Raw genomic sequence first — 21430 nt, 5'->3', positions numbered from 1 at the left:
AATTTACTGCCGCTTATACCCTCCGCTATAGCGAATACTATAAAATTCTCGCACGTAGAGCGTAATGTAAGTGCGTGGGACAACAGTCTACTAATTCTTTGAGACATCGCGTTCAACAACAACGTCAGGTTACGACGCCACACATCCTTTCCAGTAAGGGTAGGGGCAGGGGCAGAGGCTGGTACAGCGATTGTCGGAATTTTACCCTCAAACGGATTAATTTTTGAAAATATTTTTCAATGACGATCTTGATTTACGCTTTCAAAGATTATAGACACGACAGCACCCTGTAGAGCCGCATAGCACGTCAACACTGACATTTATAATTACAACGGCCGCAGCTCGTGGTCGTGTGGTAGCGTTCTCGCTTCCCACGCCCGGGTTCCCGGGTTAGATTCCCGGCGGGGTCAGGGATTTTCTCTGCCTCGTGATGACTGGGTGTTGTGTGAAGTCCTTAGGTTAGTTAGGTTTAAATAGTTCTACGTTCTAGAGGACTGATGACCATAGATGTTAAGTCCCATAGTGCTCAGAGCCATTTGAACCAATTTATAATTACGATGGTTTGTGATTAATCAACCAAAGCAGCAGAATAATTTTATCCGATTGGTTACGCGGTAAATAAAAAATAAAATTTACTGGCAAGAGACCAGCCTCACGTGCGACGGCTTCACACTTATCACTGGCAGTATTTCAGGGCGCAAAAAGCAAGACTGGACGATACGTTATCGTGCGACGGCATGTGCTTTCTCGTGTCGGCGGCCGACCAGAGCCGGCAGACGTCGGTGAAAGCAAGAACAGCAGGCACGACTGGCTCTCTCCGTGTGCACCAAGATTGGTGCTCCGAGGCCGACGATCGCGTCACGCCGGAATATTGTTAACAACGTACGCCAATGAACTATTCACCCATGAAGCGGAAAGAGATGTCTGAATCTTACACTAGCTCACGAGTTCTTCGAAATTACATAGCTGGCGCTGTTATTTAGGCACTGAACCACTGTCAGTAAGAAGTGATATTCAAATCGCCAATGTCCGTAGTGCGTGTAACTGTCAACTGATTGCTGAGATGGTGTCTTCTCTGACTAACAGTACATTCGTTTCCTTCTGATTGGCCAGCGCGATGCACAGCTCCGTACCAAATTAACGCTGAATGCTTGTGAACAGAACCTCTTTCGCAGCCTCAGAGTTTAGATTCGCTTTGAAAATTACACCCCTCCCCACTCGTTCTCAGCACAATAAAACATTTACTAGCACATCATTCCACGTGAAAGTAGACAGTGTGGAACTACTTCTGTTCGCTTGGAAAATCGTTTGGTGCCATTTGAAGGCTAGCGTCTCCCATTCTTTCTTCTTTGCCGAAGCAACAAGAACGCCAGTTACGTAGAAGTAAGAAAGTCAGAAGCTGGAATTGAAGAAAGATGTGTACGAAAACCTGTATTTGCGTTGAAAGCATTTTAGGAAAACCACCAAAGACGTAAATCTGGATGTTGTCGTCTGCCGCCCAGGAGTGTTTTAGCACCTCTTTACTTCGCTCTGTTTGCTTAGAAAACGCCTACACCAAGGAGTGGTTTACTACGGTTACAAGATCTTCACCAGTTAACTTCCATTTCGCGTGGCGCAGGTACCATGGGAAGAGAGAGAAAGGAGAGAGAGAGAGAGAGAGAGAGAGAGAGAGAGAGAGAGAGAGAGAGAGAGCCTGAACTGATCCCGAGTCCCTACTGTGGTCCGTAATTGGAAAATGACAGCCTGAATTCTTGTTTCAGTGGTGGTGGTGTGCTCTCCAAGTGCACAGCGAGATAAACAGAACGCGCACTTACGGTCGGTAGCAGGGAACGCGAATGGTCGACTTCTGTTTATTTGGAGAACTGTAAGAGGTGTATTCATCTATAGATGAGACAATGGACAGAACATTTGTGCGACGTATTGGGTGTACAGAATTTGGGATTCGCGACAAATCAGACTGAAGAAAGACACTGAAGCAATTCAGAGACGTGCTGTTTCAACTGTTAACTAAGTTCGATCAACAGGCGATTACGACGGAAATACTCCGTGAACTCAAATGAGAAACCTTGTAGGGGATCTGTCTTTCTCGAAATACTCTTCAGATTCCAGAATGAGATTTTCACTCTGCAGCGGAGCGTGCGCTGATATGAAACTTCCTGGCAGATTAAAACTGTGTGCCCGACCGAGACTCGAACTCGGGACCTTTGCCTTTCGCGGGCAAGTGCTCTACCATCTGAGCTACCGAAGTTCTGCAAGGTTCGCAGGAGAGCTTCTATAAAGTTTGGAAGGTAGGAGACGAGATACTGGCAGAAGTAAAGCTGTGAGGCCGGGCGTGAGTCGTGCTTCGGTAGTTCAGATGGTACAGCACTTGCCCGCGAAAGGCAAAGGTCCCGAGTTCGAGTCTCGGTCGGGCACACAGTTTTAATCTGCCAGGAAGTTTTACTCTTCAGATTGTTAAGAGAACCGGCATTTGCGACAGCCGAACGATTCTACCACCACCAGCGTACAGTGAGGTGAGAAAAAGAGTCATGGAATATCTTCTAATACCGTGTAGGACTTCTTTTTGCCAGTTGCAGTGCAGCAACTCAACGAAAGGCAACAAGTCGCTTGAAGTCCCTGCGGAAATACTGATCCATGCTGCCACTATAGCCGTTCGTAACTGCGAAAGTGTAGCCGCTGCACGATTTTGTACACCAACTGACCTGTCGACTATGTCTCAAATGTTCGATGAGGTTCAAGTCTGGCGATGTGGGCGGCCAAATCATTCGCTCGAATTCTTCCGACTTTTCTTCAAACCAATCGCGAACAGCTCCGGTCCAGTGACAATACTGCATTGCCATCCATAAAAATACCGTCGCTGTTTCGGGACATGAAGTACTGCAAGAGTTGCAACTGCCTCCAAGTAGCGGAACATAAACATTTCCAGTCACTCATTGGTTCACTTGGACCAAAGGACCCAGTGAATTCCATGTAAACACACCGCACTTCATTATGGAGCCACCACCAGCTTGCACAGTTCCTCGTTGTCAAATTGGGTCCATGGCTTCGTTGGGTCTGCGCCACGCTCGAAACCTATCATCAGCTTTCACCAACTGAAATCGGGACGCGTCTGACCAGGCGACGGTTTTCCAAGCGTCTAGGATCCAACCGATATGGTCACGAGCCCAAGAGAGGCGCTGCAGACGATGTGCTTTTAGCAAAGGCACTCGCGTCGGCCATCTGCTGCCATAGCCCATTTCGCTGCACTGTCCTAATGGATACGTTCGTCTTACATCCCACATTGATTTCTGCCGTTATTTCACGCAGTGTTGCTTGTCTGTCAGCACTAACAATTCTATGCGAACGCCGCTGCTCTCGGTCGTTAAGTGAAGGCCGTCGACCACGGCGTTATCCTCCATGGTAAGAGATAAGGGCTGAACTATTGTACTCTCGACACACTCTTGACACTGTCTGTGTCTGAATATTTGATTCCCCGACAACATCCGAAATGAAATGTCCCGTGCCTCTAGATCGAACTGCCTTTCCGCGCTGAAAGTCTTAATTCCCGTTGTGTGGGAATAATCACGTTGGAAACATATTCACACGAATCAACGAATCACCTGAGAATAACAGTTCCGCCAGTGCACTGCCCTTTTATACATTGTGTACGCGATACTACCGCCATCTGTAAATTGTGCATACGACGACCACTTCTCACCTAACTTAAGTTATCAGTTGCAATTTATGAATTATGTACCAATTTGAAATCATCTTTCCCATTCATTTGCCTACAAACTTTCCCGCGGTGGCTTGCGGAGTACAGACGAGTTAGATACGTCAACAATCTTTCACTCAAGACCAGTAACAAACTCTTCAGACGATATTACGTCTACTGCAGTACAAGGGATGTGGCTGACCACTTTTGTTACCATGTCTTGCATGCTTGCTGCATTTTCCTACTGCTGGGCGCGGCGTGTCGATGCGATGTGAGCTGTTGGGAGGCGGCTCAAGTGTGTGTGTAGTCGGCGAGCGTCCTTGGGCGCTGACCGCTGCAGCCCTGGCGGACCTATTGCGGGAATTGGCGGATCGAGCCGACCACGCAGTCAGTGCGTGCACACGCCGTGTGCGGCCGGAGAGAGAGAGAGAGAGAGCAGACACCGGTGCCAGCGAACCCGCCCAGGTGGCGTGATGCGTGCCGGGACGGGAACGGGAATAGACGGCCGGCGCTCGTTCAGAGAGAGAGAGAGAGAGAGAGAGAGAGAGAGGGGGGGGGGCATCAGGTACTCTGCGCACGTCCAGGAACTGCGTATGTGGCAGAGGCGTCGCTGGGTAGATTGACACACGGTGCGGAGTTTTAACTCCGCACACCCCTAGCTCAGCCTCCCCAACCCCACAAAAAACATACTTTGGGAATGATAAAAGTTGGTAAGTATAATGTTAAATATTTTTTCATGAATGGAAACAAACCAATTTTTATGAATAAAAATTCAAATCCTTAATAAAGCACTACAAATAGTAGATATCTTTTTAGTGTTGGATTACTAACTAATAGCTTAGGATTTCCTTTGCTGCTGCAAATTTTTAAATTGTGTCATCGAAATGTATACCTTTAGCTCGCTTATTTTCGATTGATGAAATTCCAAAACTAGAGATTCGTACTTGTGTTGTAAGTAGGCTGTTTAGGTTCTTATGTTGGTAACGCCATGTATATGAAAATCACTGACTGTGCTGTGTGCAGTCCGTGGCTGGTTTGCATTGTTGGAATTTGCTATTTTGGTGTTGGGCAGTTGGCTGTAAACAGCGCGTAGCGTTTCGCAGTTGGAGGTGAGCCGCCAGCAGTGGTTTGTGGGAAGAGAAATGGCAGAACTTTGAGAGCGGACGATCTGGACGTGTGTCCATCAGAAAGAGTAAAATTGTAAGACTGGATGTCATATTATATATATAATGATTTTTGAACACTATTAAGGCAAATACATTGTTTGTTCTCTACCAAAATCTTTCATTTGCTAACTATGCCTATCAGTAGTTAGTGCTACCAGTAGTTAGAATCTTTTATTTAGCTGGCAGTAGTGGCGCTCGCTGTATTGCAGTAGATCGAGTAACGAAGGTTTTTGTGAGATAAGTGATTCATGAAAGGTATAGGGGTTATTGTTGGTCAGGGCCATTCTTTTGTAGGGATTAATGGAAGTCAGATTGCGTTGCGCTAAAAAATATTTTATGTCAGTTTCGTGATGATCAGAATAAGAGAAAAATGTCGGAGTACGTTCAGTTTTGCTCAGCTGTTTGAAAATCAAATAATGTAAGAGGTTTATCAGCACAATTCATTCATAAATTTTTCTAAGCGGACGTTTCAGTGTCCTAGTTGACCTCAGAAAGTTTATCAATTACACTTAAGCACTTCATGTACCGACATGTACAAATTATCTGACGTTGATACTTTTACACTTTAGGTGACGACAGCAATTGGACAGCGACATACATACACTCCTGGAAATGGAAAAAAGAACACATTGACACCGGTGTGTCAGACCCACCATACTTGCTCCGGACACTGCGAGAGGGCTGTACAAGCAATGATCACACGCACGGCACAGCGGACACACCAGGAACCGCGGTGTTGGCCGTCGAATGGCGCTAGCTGCGCAGCATTTGTGCATCGTCGCCGTCAGTGTCAGCCAGTTTGCCGTGGCATACGGAGCTCCATCGCAGTCTTTAATAGCATGCCGCGACAGCGTGGACGTGAACCGTATGTGCCGTTGACGGACTTTGAGCGAGGGCGTATAGTGGGCATGCGGGAGGCCGGGTGGACGTACCGCCGAATTGCTCAACACGTGGGGCGTGAGGTCTCCACAGTACATCGATGTTGTCGCCAGTGGTCGGCGGAAGGTGCACGTGCCCGTCGACCTGGGACCGGACCGCAGCGACGCACGGATGCACGCCAAGACCGTAGGATCCTACGCAGTGCCGTAGGGGACCGCACCGCCACTTCCCAGCAAATTAGGGACACTGTTGCTCCTGGGGTATCGGCGAGGACCATTCGCAACCGTCTCCATGAAGCTGGGCTACGGTCCCGCACACCGTTAGGCCGTCTTCCGCTCACGCCCCAACATCGTGCAGCCCGCCTCCAGTGGTGTCGCGACAGGCGTGAATGGAGGGACGAATGGAGACGTGTCGTCTTCAGCGATGAGAGTCGCTTCTGCCTTGGTGCCAATGATGGTCGTATGCGTGTTTGGCGCCGTGCAGGTGAGCGCCACAATCAGGACTGCATACGACCGAGGCACACAGGGCCAACACCCGGCTTCATGGTGTGGGGAGCGATCTCCTACACTGGCCGTTCACCACTGGTGATCGTCGAGGGGACACTGAATAGTGCACGGTACATCCAAACCGTCATCGAACCCATCGTTCTACCATTCCTAGACCGGCAAGGGAACTTGCTGTTCCAACAGGACAATGCACGTCCGCATGTATCCCGTGCCACCCAACGTGCTCTAGAAGGTGTAAGTCAACTACCCTGGCCAGCAAGATCTCCTGATCTGTCCCCCATTGAGCATGTTTGGGATTGGATGAAGCGTCGTCTCACGCGGTCTGCACGTCCAGCACGAACGCTGGTCCAACTGAGGCGCCAGGTGGAAATGGCATGGCAAGCCGTTCCACAGGACTACATCCAGCATCTCTACGATCGTCTCCATGGGAGAATAGCAGCCTGCATTGCTGCGAAAGGTGGATATACAATGTACTAGTGCCGACATTGTGCATGCTCTGTTGCCTGTGTCTATGTGCCTGTGGTTCTGTCAGTGTGATCATGTGATGTATCTGACCCCAGGAATGTGTCAATAAAGTTTCCCCTTCCTGGGACAATGAATTCACGGTGTTCTTATTTCAATTTCCAGGAGTGTATATACAGATGGGGGTACTATCTCGTACACAAGGTATATAGGACAGTGCATTGGCGGGACTGGCATTTGTAATCAGGTGCTTCATGTCATAAGTTGAAACTTTCTGGCAGATTGAAACTGTGTGCCCGACCGAGACTCGAACTCGGGACCTTTGCCTTTCGCGGACAAGTGCTCTACCATCTGAGCTTTCCCCAAGCACGACTCACGCCCCGTCCTCACAGCATGTTAGAAGTTGTCCAACGTGATTTTCGCCGCACGATGGTAATTAACAGATTTTGAAAGCGAAATGAAGAAAACCAAATTTCTAACATTACGTCACCACGGGCAACGCAATGGCCAACTGCCTTAACGACCGAGAATAGCGGCTTGTACGTAGGGTTGTTAGTATTAACAGACAAGCAACAGTGCGTGAATTAACCGCAGAAATGTGAGACGCACGATGAACGTATCCGTTAGGACAGTGTAACGAAATTTGGCGCTAATGGGCTCTGGCAGCAGATAACCAACGCGAGTGCTTGTGCTAACAACACGACATCGCCTGCAGCGCGTCTCCTAGGCTCTTGACCCTATCTGTTGGACCCTGTTGTGTTGTCTTCAGTCTGGTTTGATGCAGCTCTCCATGCTACTCTATCCTGTACAAGCCTCTTCATCTCCCAGTACCTACCGCAACCTACATCCTTCTGAATCTGCTTAGTGTATTCATCTCTTTGTCTCCCTCTACGATTTTTACCCTCCACGCTGCCCTCCAATACTAAACTGGTGATCCCTTGAGGCCTCAGAACATGTCCTACGAACCGATCCCTTCTTCTAGTCAAGTTGTGCCACCAACTTCTCCAAAATCCTATTCAATGCTTCCTCATTAGTTATGTGATCTACCCATCCAATCTTCAGCATTCTTCTGTAGCACCACATCTTCTATTCTCTTCTCGTCCAAACTATTTGTCACCCATGTTTCACTTCCATACACTCCATACAAATACTTTCAGAAATGACTTCCTGACACTTAAATCTATACTAGATGTTAACAAAGTTCTCTTCTTCAGAAACGCTTTCCTTGCCATTGCCAGTCTACATTTTATATCCTCTCCACTTCGACCATCATCAGTTATTTTGCTCCCCAAATAGCAAAACTCCTTTACTACTTTAAGTGTCATTTCGTAATCCAATTCCTCAGCATCACCCGACTTAATTCGACTACATTCCATTATCCTCATTTTGCTTTTGTTTATGTTCATCTTATATCCTCCTTTCAAGACACTGTCCATTCGGTTCAACTGCTCTTCCAAGTCCTTTGCTGTCTCTGATACAATTACAATGTCATCGGCGAACCTCAAAGTTTTTATTTCTTCTCCATGGATTTTAATACCTACTCCGAATTTTTCTTTTGTTTCGTTCACTGCTTGCTCAACATACAGATTGAATAACATTGGGGATACGCTACAGCCTTGTCTCACTCCCTTCCAAACCACTGCTTCCCTTATATGCCCCTCGATTCTTATAACTGCCATCTGGTTTCTGTACAAATTGTAAATAGCCTTTCGCTCCCTGTATTTTACCGCTGCCACCTTCAGAATTTGAAAGAGTATTCCAGTCAACATTGTCAAAAGCTTTCTCTATGTCTACAAATGCTAGAAACGTACGTTTGCCCTTCCTTAATCTAGCTTCAAAGATGAGTCGCAGGGTCAGTATTGCCTCACGTGTTCCGATATTTCTACGGAATCATAACTGATCTTCCCCGAACTCGGCTTCAACTAGTTTTTCCATTCCTCTGTAAAGAATTCGCGTTAGTATTTTGCAGCTGTGACTTATTAAACTAATAGTTCGGTAATTTTCACATCTGTCAACACCTGCTTTCTTTGTGATTGGACCCTAGACGACTGGAAAATCGCGGCCTGGTCAAGAGTGAGTTGGTAACAGCCAATCGAAGCGTTCAACTGTGGCAAAGACCTCACGAAGCTACAGATCAAGGATGACAAGGCATTGCACAATCTGGTGGCGGCTCCATAATGGTGTGAGCTGCGTGTACATGGAATGCACTGGTTCTTCTGGTCCATCTGAACCGATTATTGACTGGAAATGGTTATGTTTGGCTACTTTGACGCCATTTGCAGCCATTCGTGGACCTTGTCCCCGAACAACGATGGAATTTTTATGGACGACAATGCCCCAACTGTTCGCAACTGGTTTGAACGTTCTGGTCATTTCGAACGAATGATTTGGCCACCCAAATCGCCCGACATGCATTCCTTCGAGCATTAATGGGACATATCGAGAGGTTAGTTCGTGCATAGAACACTTTCGCTATTATGGACGCCTGGAGAGGCAGCATGGCTTAATATTTCTGAAGGGGACTTCCGGGACTTCCAACGACTTGAGTCGCTGTCACGTCGATTTGCTGCCTGCGCCAGGTAAAAGGAGGTATCTCATGACCTGTCACCTCAGTGTAAACGACCACCCCTATTAGACCGTTTCCAGATGTTAAACGTAGTTTTTGTATCCTACATTTGTTTCGCGGGGGCGGGTCTGAGCCCTGTGGCTGAAAACTGCGTTCCTTTTTTGACACACACACACACACACACACACACACACACACACACACACACACACACAGAGAGAGAGAGAGAGAGAGAGAGAGAGATGGGGGAGGTTATAAACGGTACCGCAGCGAGGCGCGCCCCCGACTCGCCGCATTGTTCTAGAGCCACTCCCTGGTTCCTAATTGAATGTCCGCCCCGCCCCCTATTTCTCCCAACGCGGCAGCCACCGGCGAGACCACGACCGTGTCGTAAAACTGCTCGAGAGCTGTCTGCTCCACTTTGCCGCACGTTCGCCGCAGGTCGTAAATCAGAAAAGAAAGTTTGGCGCCATCAACTCTACTTTGTTACTCGACCGCACTAGCTGATTTCTAAGAAGATAAAACGTTCGATATCCCCGCTGAAGGATCGCCACCGCAAAACCCGACGAAAAAGGAGAATTCCGTACATGATAAGCTTTTCTGAACTAGCTTTGTCCAGATACTGCTGTGCCACACCGAAGTCAGCAACACATATCGACACCATAGACGTTAGCAAAGTCTCGTTGCAATATATCTGAGACGCTCCAGAAAACCAGGTGTCCTCTATTAGCACAGTAGCGCCCTCGCACTTGACGTCAATATACTGTCGAACATGCAAGAGCTTAGATTTTGATTTTATCCATACTGGATGAGAGGTCGTGGTTGTGAATGTCCATGTTAAAAGTATATCCGCTCAACCACTCGTTTATAGTGTAAAACAGATTCACGCGTTTCGGAAGTCAAGCTTCCATCATCAGAATAATAAAAAGTAAAAGAACCTGTTAAAACTCGCTAAAATGGAACATGCACCAGGCACAATAAAATTGATGATAAAAACATCGTGGCTAGTGTTTTACACTATAAACAAGTGGTTGAGCCGATATATTTTTTAACATTGCAAGAGCTTAGCCCCAGTTCGTGTCATCTGAAGTTGTTAACGTTTCTGATGTACTTTTATTTTTCTGAATGTTTAACATTGTACCTGAAGAGAACAATTGCTTCAAGTGATGATTTGCTAGTCAATGACAGTTTTAAATTTTCCAATACTTCTGTGGCAAAAGAGTGTGACTTACAGTTGCTACATGGCATGACACCCAGCAATCAAACCACAGATATGGCCAGATGAAAAGTTTTGTCCGTTCATAACAAGCTTCTCGCCTGCAGCTCCAGCGACATACGTTTATGTCACATATATTAGACTTCAGATTCATTTGAGGATTCTAGCAACAGTATAAGACTCGTTCCGAATAAAGGATCTGTTACTGGCAACCGATTCGTCGTTGATTTACACCGTCCAAATACTAGTGGACGCTAAATGTATCCGTGGTATTCAGCTGTGTGGCACGATTTTTGGCCCAGAAACAAGGACAAAATTATTGGCTCGCAGAGGTTATTCTCGCGACCTAGATGACCCACTGAGCAACACAAGATACAGATGGCGCTTCCGACTTATATTACAGTTCAAATAAATATAGGAAATACATACTGGTCCTTTCAGAAAATTTTTACGTCAAACGTTCTCAGCTCAACCCTAAGAAGTATCGTTCTCACAGAATTTTTATACAAATCTTGAGCTATGTATGTAGCTAACTTCGTCAATCCCATACTAAGCAGCAGGTGTTTTACGGATGTCTTACTGTGTAATTGTTTCAAGATAGGAAGTGACACAGGTGCCAAGTTTGGTAGAAATTGCTTCAGAAGTTACAGAGATGCTGATATCATCACTTGCGAAATAACTTTTCGAAAATAACTCGTCAGAGTTACCAACCAGATTTGATGCGACCGCTACGTGTGCAGTCCTATAGCATGTAGCTTGATAACGATTGATTTTCAAGGAAGCTGTCCACAGTGTCCTGGATTTCCTGGTATCGCCAGATCACACTCTCGCCCGCACATTGCAGAGGGCAGAGGCCTTGGCTGGAAGACTGCCACGAGAGCACAGTTCAAATGATAACACGATAACAGTATATTTAATTGGCAATACAATATATCAACACATTAACGATTGTGTTTGGGCATTCTGCAACGCTGGTTTCACACACACACACACACACACACACACACACACACACACACACACACACACACACACATTAAACCCTTGGCTGCGAATGCAACTTTTTTGAAGACTTGTAGTGGCTCACGGCACCCAATCCTAACAGAAGGGTGTACCTAATGTTATACTGCAACGATCCAAATTGTCGATGGCTAGCGAATTCGTACAGGCTCCTGTTGAACCACCACGTGATGTGAACCATCGCGCAGTTAATTAGAAAGGTCCAGAAGCCAGTAGTGGAGGACCACTTACTGTTCCCACTTTGCTTTCTACGATTATTCACAGAAACAGATTACGGCAGCACGGGGCGGTAGTTGTTCCTTTCCAAAAGAACCATCCCAGTATTCGCCTTAAGTGAATTAGGCTATCGCCAAAGACAAATATGGACCGATGGATGGAGATTTGAAGTGTCATCCTCTAGAAAGCCCAATACGCCATATAGCTCTATATGGCAGTGGGAGTAACATGCACAACCACTTATAAAATTTCGTAAACCGTGTGCATTTTCGCATTTTCACGGTGTAATGAATAATTTAATAAATTTTAGGCACGCAGTAATGCATGTGTAGGAGCTGGAATTTTCAAGGTTGAATGTCTGAAATTTAATAGCTTTCTTGAAATCAGTTTCTGTGGTGAATGTGCAAGTATCTTAAAATCCCAATCTCGCGCTAGAAGCATTAATGTTAAAATCGGCAGAATAGAAGACGATGATTCTTATTGGTTGTTCTATGAACACCCCAATCCACAACAGAAACAATCAATCGTGTTTTGACACTAAAGCAAACGCCTTCTTCATGTAGTCAGTGCTTACCAACTATATCAACTGGTTGTAGCAGCTGCAGTTCGTTCAGTTGGTAATTGGAACTGCCTCTAATTTTTCCCAGGATTTTTTCCTTCGAAGATATCTTATGAAGTTGTTATCTCTTAGTAAATGTTCATTATATTTTCTTCTAGTCTAGGATGTTTTGTGGCTATTCTCCACATCCACAGATCTCTTGCTTTATTTTGTTTCCTTCTCTCGTTTTTCCCGAGTCGACGCTTCACAACCATTGCTTAAAATGCTCCAAATAAATTTATTGGTAAGTTTCTTTCTTCTTTCTGTATTAAGGTGGTAAGACGTCAATAAATTACTTATATTTTAAGGCTTCTTTAGTCATAGTAATTCTTTCACTATCAATTAGACTTGTGTTACCCGTTACACGTCCCAATTAGCAAAATTGGTTTACTTGCGTTAGTGAAGTATTTCCCATCTTAATTTTAGGCTTTACTGGTCAGTCCGATTTATCTAGCACGCTTATTTTGTTTTTTTTTTTTTGTGTTTCTTTTAGGCGGCCAAAATATTTTAATGCCCTGTTCGTCTTTTTTAGAATCTGCCAAGACTACTACACTTAATGTTGTAAGATATCCAGTACGCACAGTTTTATAATCTGTAGTTGCTGGTAGAGTTATGCCACAGTAGAAATTAGGAGGAAATTTAGGCGGAAGCCGGGAGGCGGCAAAAGTAATACGCCGCTGTGCTTACGTAAGACCCTCGAAGCACCGGTAGCGTAACTCTGCGAATGGTTACGTCATCTTGCAGAAGCCACCGCTAGTCGCCGGTTAGCTACACTACGACTGACTGGTCTCCCGAACGCGTGGGCAGACCAGCTGCCCGCGGAAAACGCCCTTGGCGAACCGACCTTCCCAGGGAATGCGATAATCCCAGCTCTCTACGGAAAGCAACTATGCTCCCCTAAATCTGCCTCGTAAATAACCTGCGTGCGAGGCAGCTGATATCGCCGCGGCTCCAGGCAGACATGCTCGGAGCGCGCGAGACAGGCAGATAACCGCTTTTAACTGATTCCGTGGTCTCCTTGACAGATCGTGCCTGGGGATCAGGACACTGCCCTTCAGTTGAGTGTGTTTTGTCCGATATATCTTTGGCAAGGATACGAAATTGGCTACCAGGTAAACCTTTCCGACGCTTGGTGATTTGCTGTTTGCATGAGGTTCAGGAACACCTTATTTCCAAAGAAACACCTGCCTTCTCAGTTTAAATAATATCCTGATGGTGTTCAGATTTAGCACATTATGGCAACGAATAAAATTCATTAACAAGCTATTAATCCAAAACGAATGAGAATAACGTGTTTCATTATTTGGTAACGAGCCAAGACTTTTCTGAACTTAACAGAAACGAAACGGAGGGTGGGTCGAGCCTGGGTAGCTCAGTTGCTAAGTAATCTGCTCGCGAAAATCAAGGCCGAGTTCGAATCACATTCTGGTTCAAAGTTTTAATTTCCGAGTAGTTTCACTGAGATGTGTTTCTTAGAAATAAGAACACCAATTGCTGCAAGCTAATTCACAATGAAGCACACGCTTCCTGAGAGAAAGGAATAATGGATCTGGCACACCCAAGTCTTAGATCAGGAGAGAGTATCTGTGGCAGCATGTGTGGCGAAATAGACTCGCTTCTCACACTTGCTCCTCGATTCCAATCCCTTCTTCCTTGCGTGTCAGAGTGCAAGCTACGCTGTGAGCGTATGAACCAACCCGTGGAGACTTCCCCGAGGACTCGCTGGGTAGTGGTTTAGGGCGTTAATCTTACTCGGGATGTGTGGGAATCAAATCCCCGATGAACTATCCAGTTTGTGGTCTTCTGTGGCCAATACAACTCATTTTCTTACCATGTTTTGTCCCATTCACGATTTCCGTCACCAAATAATCTCGCTTAGAATTATAACTGGTGTGAAATATTGAAACTTTCCTCAGCCAAATGAGATTCGTCTTAAGACCACTGCGCATTCGTCGGTAGTTTATTGTTTTCTACGTTGTTAATTACCTTTTTAGAAAGGTTCTTTTGTATTAAGCTTTCAAATGTGAGTCCACACTAACGCATTGCTCGACTTCCGGACTATAAATTTTATGTGGTCAAGAAACATTTCAATTTGTTACCTACTTCGTCGTGGGCGCGGATGTTTAACCCCAATCTTCCTTTCCATCTCGCTTTCTAGTTTCAAGTTTCTCACGGCTTCTCTACACCAACTGAAGCGAATGCTAGGTTGGTTCTTTTAACGGGGACTGAGACGATTTCTACACTCGCCCAACTGAACCCAAGCTCAGTCTTTAGGCACTTCGTTGGAGAGAGCTCAAAAATATGACGCATCTACCTTTGCATTACAGTGCAAGCTGACGATCTTAATTAGTTTCTGAAATAATGGATAAAGTAAAAATTTCTTGAGTCGCTCATGAGTTATGCGACACGGTGGTAATCATTAAGCATAAAGGTTTTGGTGTGCAATTCCCAGTTCGTCCTGTACGTTCTTCCTGTCCCTTGAGATGACTGGCCTCTTGCAATGCCTCGCAGATATACGTAGTGTTATGACGTGCAATTTCAATTCAATGAGAATCACTGCCACTACCATTAACGGTGGGGTTTTCAGTGCTTTAAAGCAGGCTGTGTATGGGTCCCAAAGCCTGGCAGGCAGCTTGCTGGCTTGAGTCGTCCTCCCTTTGGTTGCCACTGAGGAACCGCCACCCACCCCCCCACACACCTCCACTCCATGCGTGCCTCTGCTCAGAAACCGGTGCTCAGACGAGGAGGGACCTCCGCCCACCACACCTTGGCCGCCACCGATCCTAAATATATTCCCGTCCCTCCCCCTCAGCCAACAAAAACATACCTCCCTTTGACATCTCCTGAGTCGCAACGACGCCTTTATCCTCCCCCAAGGGAGACCTCTCCCATTCGCTCCTCTTTTTTCTTAGCTGCGGCCGAAAAAGCTGCTCCAAGGTCGGCAGCAGCTCGGCTGATAAAACGTTTGGTCTGTACCACGAGAATATTAATAGCTCAACGATGCTTTTACAGAAAAGAAAGATTTAAACACAGAGCTTATCATCCCGTCCATATCGAACTAATCACAAAACCGGTCACTAATTTTTAACGCTTAACAATGATTAATGACACCAGCCGCGCATACCACTTCCACAACTGTAACCTGTAAGTTAGCAACCTCTGGAAACGTAAACGGAGTTTACAAGACAATGATGTAAGGTAACTCATTTCGAATGCAACTCTTGCGATTTTAATGCAAAGCACGATAAATCCTAGAGCACTGGTATAGAGGTGTAATCTACGAATGTAAAAAACAATTTACGGAAACGTTAATAAAGGAGAAAAGGCTAAAATCTTACACATAATTTCTACCTTCTGTATGTCCCGTTGAGGAACTGTATGAAGCAGACGTCTTAGGAAAAGTTTATGCATCACTGTAGAAAGTGGGATTGTAAACCCGAATCCTACGCCGTATAAAATAAAAACCGTAAGTCGTGAAATATCGTAAAATTCTTGTACAATAATTGCGATGTTTCACCGAGGAATGTACAGTCAAGTCAGTGAATATAACGTTACAATTTTCTTTCGCGTTTCAGGCTCCTCAGAGCAGCAACAAAGTGCTCTGTAACTATGAGTGACATCAAACAAAGAGAAATTGATGTACAAGAAAAACTATTTTTACAGAATTACTTATTACCTCGCAGTATTAATAAATTCGTCCCGACGATGAACTAGTCTTTATACCTGATGGAAGGATGACTGTCTTTAGAGTCACTATTCCACAAATTCTTTGACCTTTGTATTGCCCTTCTTTTTTTCGCTTAATGATTCAATGAGTGGACCAAACAAATAAAAATCCGAGGCAGCCAAATCTGAACTGTAAGGAAGATGAAGCAGTACCTCCCAACCTATTATTTGAAAGGTTTCTTTGGTCAGCTGGACGGTGTGAGCTAGTAGCAGTATCACGCATTTTTTCGAGTTCTGCGACGTTTTTCTCTCATTGCTGACTTTACTTCATGCACCAGAATGTCTGAGCAGTAATAGGCACTGTTTATTGCACGCTGATCTTCCACATAATCACACAAGACGACACATCGGTCATTACAAAAGACATCAGTCGCTGAGGTTCGACCGTTTTTAAATTGTTCTATCCGCTTATAAAAAATTTCTGCGGTTCATAAGATTTTCACCCTACTGTAAAATCATTCCAGGAAAGGTTTTAGCCAGTCCGTGTGGCAGAGCGGTTCTGGGCGCTTCAGCGGTCGCATGTTCGAATCCTGCCTCGGGCATGGATGTGTGCGATGTCCTTAGGTTAGCTAGGTTTAAGTAGTTCTAAGTCTAGGGGACTGATGACCTCACATGTTAAATCCCGTAGTGCTCAGAGCCATTTGAAAGGTTTTAGCCGGATTCTTACATTCAAAAAGCAAAAGAAGGCTCAATGAGCGCGTCCAGTTAACGTGGAAACTTCGCTAACGCAATAATGAAGTTTTAATCAGAACAACTTATCCGTATCCGGTTCTAGGCTCATTCCAGTAATGCCAACAGCCATAAAAGTGCGAAACTCACCCAGCACACTGTTTCTCTTCTACATCAATTTATCTCACTAATTATTGAATGTTTCTTGTCCATCCATACCCGGCAAACCATGGCGTTCTTAACGGTTCCTACGAGAGCTGTGCATAGATGGCTGTAGTATATTCTGGGATTCTTCACTGTCTTAAGACGTTTTTACAACTCTAAGTAACATTTTGTTCGCGGAATGGTTGACGTTTATCTTCAAGTGTCTGAAAAAAAAAAAAAAAAAAAAAAACTTTAAAAATTTACTCACGATCGTAAACTCTGTTGCATAAGCCAATCCCGTCAACAGTTCCAGAGTTTTAGAGCGTTGTCCCAAAATACATCTCCGGAATCTTTTTTGGAGCTGCCAACCATCTTGCGCACTTTAGTGACCAATGTGGCGCGCCAGCAGCTGTCTGCTTGCCTGTCCGTGCGCCAAAGCAGCAGCAACGAGGCAGGCGCCCGTGTCGAAATCTCTGTTTACTTCCCACGAGCACGTCTAGGCTGGGTGATGAAACTGACCTATCACAATTGCCACAGAGCACGTGAACAGCTCATGTTCGGCCTCGCCAAATCTTGTGAGTATTTCATTAAAACGCAGGGTGCTGCAGTCAAAATATGTAACAGATTAATAATTGAGTGTGCCATGCAGCTACAATACTATTATTGATTTTTACAATTTTGGGATTGTAACATTTCACTCTGAATCGCTGTAATCGAAGAAATTAATGTATCACATGTATAGATAAATTTTTAACCAGAAGGTTTGAGTACCACGGTGCTTTGCTCGTATGTTCATTGCGTCCCTCCGACCTGAGTTACCCAACCAATGGGAGCGAGGGAGCGGACGGGGATGTCTGTAGTTTAAGGTGGGCCAAGAACCACGATGGCACTCTACAGTATTCACACAGTAATCATTGCAAGAGGTGAAAGTGGTATCTTGACGGGGATCGAACCATGGAGCTTAGAATATACAGGCTCGCTTACGCGCTAAGATACCTAGCCAAACCAATGTAATAAAAATGCTGAACCTCAGATTGATTTTCATGCAACATAAGGATCTTTAGGACGAGTAACAATTTCGAGTGCCAGTCTATCAACATGAATTCAACTTTTGAATCTACATAAATTATTTCGGAAGACAATAGTTCATAAGTAAGGGCAAATCGTAAGGGGAGTCCGTTGAAGTTTTAGAATGAAACCACGCCCAAGAATTATTTGAAACTATTATTTACTTTTCTGCTAGTCCCGTACTTCAAAGAATTTCGGTCACAGTATTGATAACCATTTTAATACACCTATATTATTCACATATAATTAGTGAAGTGATCCTTACAACACGCCCACATCGACATTTCATGAGGTGACAAACCAATTTGCTGTATATTAACACTAGTACTGAATTTTATTTTGCTGCCGGTATTTACTCTGTGGGAAATAATCATGCTATAAATGTGAACTGGATCTGAAAGAGAAACATATATATTCTACGTTGACTGAAAACATATTGCAGGTCAATATCAATATTGGTAGAAAATGGTTCAAATGGCTCTGAGCACTATGGGACTTAAATTCTAAGGTCAATCAGTCCCCGAGAACTCAGAACTACTTAAACCTAACTAACCTAAGGACATCACACACATCCATGCCCGAGGCAGGATTCGAACCTGCGACCGTAGCGATCGCGCGGTTCCAGACTGCAGCGCCTTTAACCGCTTGGCCACCCAGGTCGGCAATATTGGTAGAAACCTAAGTAATCTTCTGACTAACGTCAATAATGGATATCTCGTTGATGCGGAACACACAGCTGCGCTCTAGTACAAAAGACATTTCACTACATGAATAGCGCGTTCACCATTATCTGTAAATATAAACATGCGCGTCTTTTTTTAAAATTGAAATTAAAGGCGGGCTTCATAACTTTGAAGAAACTACAGCGTGCTCATAGCGTGACTATAATTTACAAGCAATCGCCGGAAACTATTTTTCTTTATTAGACATGTGCAAAATGTTAAAAATCGACAAAATCAGACAACATAGCTGCATGTTTAGTTATATTTGGTTTCTTTCTAATGTTGCAAAGTACTCTAGATTGTACGACAAGTGGGGACTTGTTAAATAGTTTTAAGCTAATGCCGGTTAGCTGCTTACAATCTTCACAGTTATTCTCAAAAATACATAGCCGGCGTTCATTCATTCGAGACCTCGAAGCTGGCCCTGGAGTGCACGTAGCCGTCCTCACATCACCTTGCAGTTTCGTAGAGGTCACGCTCGACTGACTTCCGTGTCGCGCAAACCACTCACTCTGCGTAAAACACACCACTTAAATTTGGGACGGGACAACCTTTCTAACTTATGATAACGTCTCTATCAAACAATGCGAAGTTTATCAATCGCCACAAAACAATTATATCTAAACTTCAGAATAGGGCCGGACGGTATGAAAGTTGGGTCCTATCTTTCAGTACTACCAAAAACTCTATAGACAGATTAAGACACTCAAGAAAATGGCTATTATATTGCTGTACGTTCCATATAATAACCTTAAAACATGTCACAATTAGGACCCATAGAATATGTGAATAAATATATAAGTTAAAATCGATCTAACGGACTGAAATGATCTTACCGCGGGAATGTCCACGATTTATTCAATCCCTAAACCGTGTGAGGAACTCTTTACTAAATCTTATGCTAATCTTAAGTAAAATTGTTAGTTTATCTTAAAAGCACAAATTAGGCTATCTACGGTTACAGTAAATGGTTCACTGTTAAATTTTGATTCATAGCACAACTTCTGAAGAATGACAGCGTCAGTTCTGTAAATGCACTTCTAAGAAAATACTCAGACTTTATCTACACATGAAAGTACTGTGTCGTATAATGTTTTCGGTATATGTCTCTTGTCTCCTACCTATAAGGCGAGTTTGCAAGTGTCGAATACAATTTATTTCTGTCTGTCTAGCATTAAAGTTATGTCATTGTCTTATTGTCTCTTCGCTGCCCTACAGCAGTCATTACGTTATCTGTTGGTACTACAAGTATTTGTCTTCAGTAAACCAATTCATAGTGTATGTTCATAACCACTGGACTAAAAATAGGGAGTTTAATGAAATGTGAAGTAGTTCTGGGAGCAGAAACATACTTTGAAAATTTAATTCAGCACTATTTCGCCTCGTAACAAGGAGCAAGGAAGATTGGAGATTAATGTCCTGTCGGCAGAGCTGTCGAAGATGGAGCACAGGGATGTGGAAGGAAATTGGCCGTGCCCTTTTCAAAGGAACGTTTGCGGCCTTTGCCTGGGAAGATTTAGGGAAATCACAAAAAGGAGCACAAACTTTAATCGCAAATAAAAATTCATGACACACAGTTACTTGGCACTGAGAGTCTGTACTTTAAGCTCTGGAGGCTCGACTATATATACTGCAGAAATCGTCACCTACGACGAGCTTACTTCGAACTTAACTAATGTTAAATAGAATCTTGAGGGGTACATAAGGCACTGCTTTACCGGTTCTCCACTCTAAAGACGTGCACCTACGTAAAATCAGCTGTAGCCGATTACAAAAGATGCCAACACACCTTTTTGAAGTTTGGAAACACCACTTAGCAGACACCGGTGAATTGGACGCAATTCTGTTAAGTGACATCAGCAGGCACGGCTACCGGCACCCACCGGTTTGTTTACAAGCAACACTTTGCAGTTCTCGCTGACACAGCCGTCAACACACACTCATCACACTGGCAGTAACTGAACACCTTGTCTCTCGACTCGCAGCTCACACACACTCACCTTTCTCTCGTGGTGGTTGGCTGTGGCGAGACGCTGTGGACTCCCGCGAATCCTCTCCGTTCCTCCTCGTATGAGCGTTGGACACTGACTGGCCCGGCCGGCTCCTTACACCAAGTTCTTCAGCCGGCTACGCGAGCAGGGCTGCCAACAGTTCCGCTGCAAAGTCACTGGCGTCCGTCTCCCCGTGCCCAGATACAGCCGGTAGAAAATAAAGTCAGGCCCAAGACCCTCGAGCATTAATGCCTCTACGTCGTTCCATCAAGCACACGCTGGCCTATGCGCAATCGAAGACTGCCTAAATGTTTACCGTACGAATATTAAAATTTGATTTGGAGCGTGTATAATTTGTAAAGACAAGAAATCCTCCATGAGGTATCATGAAGCATGAAACAGTTTTCGTTTATGCACGGACGTAAACACGCAATTCATACTCTGTAGGTCAACTGTGGTACGAACTATGGAGAGAGATGAGTCACAAAAGCAGAGAGATAATATCTACCGTTAGAGTTAAGAAGTTAAACATTTGCTATGCCGCAATACGAAGCTGGTTTTATCAGTATACACTCTCACCCTGCTTTGAGGAATTACTGTGCCTAATGAAGCGATTTACTAACTAGCGTTAACGAGACCCAGATAAGAGCGGGGGGAAAAAATCAATAGCGGAGGCAACTAAGAAAATTTTTCTCGCTGTTCAAGGGAAAGAAATAGCGACAGCACAACACTTAGTCTGGAGAATGCCCCAAGCAAAGAACGCAAACATTGTTCAAAAATTCTTTTC

At 44.7% G+C, this 21430-nt stretch overlaps 1 protein-coding gene across 2 annotated transcripts in view; it reads right to left on the bottom strand.

The window, feature by feature from the left end:
• Window positions 1-20768, bottom strand: part of LOC126094479 (trinucleotide repeat-containing gene 18 protein) — a 71211-nt gene extending 50443 nt beyond the window's left edge. For both annotated transcript variants that reach the window (XM_049908873.1, XM_049908872.1), the window contains exon 1: window positions 20653-20768. The gene's annotated coding sequence lies outside the window, so the exon portion shown is untranslated. The remainder of the gene's footprint in view (window positions 1-20652) is intronic.
• Between the last annotated feature and the right edge of the window lie 662 nt (window positions 20769-21430).

The sequence above is a fragment of the Schistocerca cancellata genome, chromosome 8, assembly GCF_023864275.1.
Source record: "Schistocerca cancellata isolate TAMUIC-IGC-003103 chromosome 8, iqSchCanc2.1, whole genome shotgun sequence".
NCBI lineage: Eukaryota > Metazoa > Arthropoda > Insecta > Orthoptera > Acrididae > Schistocerca > Schistocerca cancellata.
This window is presented reverse-complemented; position numbering and strand designations above follow the sequence as displayed.